At 41.8% G+C, this 2,802-nt stretch overlaps 1 pseudogene; it reads left to right on the top strand.

Annotated features, from left to right (window-relative positions):
* The first annotated feature begins 681 nt into the window (after positions 1–681).
* LOC118657744 lies at positions 682–1,508 on the top strand (annotated as a pseudogene).
* Positions 1,509–2,802: the final 1,294 nt, after the last annotated feature.

Genomic DNA, 2,802 nt, shown 5'->3' with positions numbered 1-2,802 from the left:
AAATTTGGGTTTGCTTTTGCCATTTTTCGTACTTCCTGTTTCATTGCTTAACATTTTTTTTTCATTATTTCCTCTTCTTGTATGTGTGCGTAATAATTCTGATTACTTGGAAGGTTTATGTGTTTGTTTTAGTGATTTTTAGGTACTACAATTTTGTACAAAACTGTATATACTTATATATGTATTTAATTAACACATATTAACATATATTCTGTATTTCTCTAGGTGTATTTACTGGTTTCCTAATCTAGCAGAAGCAGGCCATTTCACTAAAAGTAAATTTGTCCAAAGCTAATTCACTATGCCAACTCACCAAAAGTCAATTTTCTCCAAGGCCAATCTGCAGAACGACTTTTAGGAAATTGCCTTGCAGCCACTATAAGTAATAGCAAAATTAGCATATTTCCTATCTCTCCTTCCTTACCTCTTACTACTAAAGAAAAAAATCACTTATGACACTTGTGAAAGACAGCCACCCTGACTTTATTCAGAGGGACGATTACAATTGATTTTGTAGTAGGGACTCAACTCTGAATACAGTAAGAAAAAGTGGGACGTGTGAGTGAAGTAGGGAGCAGAAGAAGCAGGTACTGGTGGAAAGAGTGGTCCTTGGAGAAGCCGCACGATGCAGCCTGGGAAGGAATGGAGGAGGGAAAGCTTCGCACAGAGACTGCTGTGGAAGACAGTTTGGCTAATGAAACGGGCTCTCTGAGTTCTCGGGCACGTGTATAATGATCGTCCTCGGATGTCGCTATGTTGCCCAAGCCAACCTCAGTCGAGGAAATTTGGGAGGAGTCCTCACTGAGAACGTTGGAGTTGCAATGGCGATCGTCATGGCCATTTATGTGACGGGGGTGTCTCTGGTGGCCAGTCAACCCTGCTGTGTCTTTTGCAATGCGTCTCTTTGGACAGATGAAATGGTTCAAATTTCCTTTTTATGTGGGAGCCCCATTCCTGGGAGCCTTCGCAGGGTCCACAATCCTCTTTGGTATTTACTATGATGGACTTAGATCCTTTGCTGTTGGAAAACTGCTCATTGTGGGAGGAGATGCAACAGCACACATTTTTGCAACGTACCTAGTTCCGTATGTGTCTCTGGCAAATGCATCTGCAGACAAAGTAATGCCCACATGTTCCTCCTCATGATTGTCTTCGCCATCTTTGACTCCAAAAGCAGGGGAGTCCCCAAAGGCCTGGAGCCCATTGCCATCGGCCTCCTGGTTATTGTCCTTTCTTCCTCTTTGGGATTGAACTGTGGCTGTGCCATGAATCCATCGCGAGACCTGAGTTCCAGACTTTTCACTGCTTTGGCAGAATGGGGGTTTGATGTCTTCAGAGTTGGAAATAACTTCTGGTGGATCCCTGTTATAGCCCTATGTTGGTGCTGCCAGGGAGGCCTCATCTATGTTCTTCTCGTTGAAATCCACCACCCAGGCCCAAATCCAAACTTCGAGGCAGAACCACTGGAGGACAAACTACAGAAACATGAACTTAGTGTGGTAATGTAGCAGGATGCTCAGTTCTAGGTTTACAATGGGCTGCGCTGATGTTCTCTTCAGGAAAGATGGCATCTAGCTGCCTATGTTTTCATAACACTGGGGTGGATCTGCCCAACGTTCTCTGCTAGCCATTTGGGTCACCTGATTGGAAAAGCATCTGAATGAAGTTTTGAAAACAGTGACCTCTTCTCTACCAGCTCCCGCTGCCCTCAGAGTAGCATGGATTGTCCGCTGAAGCAGCCTTCTCTTCACCCTGTTTATTTCATTCTTTCATATGAATTTTTATTGCTGAATGAGCACTAATAACTTGAAACTTTGACCTTGGGGGGAAAAAAGAAAGAAAAAGTGGGAATTGATAGCCAAGGAACAGGGCAAGGGGTCAGTGGATGGAAAATTGCTAAGAGGAAAGATTAAGGGTAGGGGTTCTTGCTAGACCAACTCAACAGGATTCTTGCTGAAGGCAGGCCAGAGTGATAAGATACCAAGCACAGGGGATGAAGAATTTGATCAGATATCAGGGTGTAAAATTTTCCCAAAACTGACCCAACAGGATTCTTGCTGAAACTGGACTAAATGGGCCACAGAGTCCAAAATCAGGGACTAGTCAGAAAGAGGAGCCTGATTCAAGTTTGGTCAAAGGAGAAAGTGATTGTGTTATTTTTCTTAGTGTTTCTTGTTACACCTTAAAGTAAATTACACCTGCATTACTTGATTTATCTTTATCTTTCTACCCCTGGTCATAGAAGATGGGAAAATCTGCATATTTATCTTTCATTGTATTGCCCCCTTTCCTCCAACTTTTTAGTTAATTCATTTATACTTTGCCATGATTGACAACATTTATAGTCTACTCTGGACTTTTATCCTCTCAATTTGCTTTAGTTTTACCAATTAGATCAGGGGTCCTCAAACTACAGCCCGCAGGCCACATGCAAATACAAATATTGTATTTGTTCCCGTTTTGTTTTTTTTACTTCAAAATAAGATGTGTGCAGTGTGCATAGGAATTTGTTCATAGCTTTCTTTTTAACTATAGTCCAGCCCTCCAACGGTCTGAGGGACAGTGAACTGGCCCCCTGTTTAAAAAGTTTGAGGACCCCTGAATTAGATGGATTGAATGTTTTCTGTCGATCTGTTTACTGTAGTGTTTTTACTTGTCATTTGATTGGCTGAAGTTTGACCTCTTCAAGAGAATCATGGGATCTTTATTCCTTGAGTCTTAATATGTTCAAAAATACCTACTGGGAAAAAGGTCAAGAATCATGATTTCACTCATATGTGTGATATAAAACAAACCAAAAAA

This window comes from Myotis myotis, unplaced genomic scaffold, assembly GCF_014108235.1.
Source record: "Myotis myotis isolate mMyoMyo1 unplaced genomic scaffold, mMyoMyo1.p scaffold_m19_p_6, whole genome shotgun sequence".
In the NCBI taxonomy this organism is placed as follows: domain Eukaryota; kingdom Metazoa; phylum Chordata; class Mammalia; order Chiroptera; family Vespertilionidae; genus Myotis; species Myotis myotis.
Note: the sequence above shows the minus strand (reverse complement) of the source record. Positions and strands in the feature narration are given on the sequence as shown.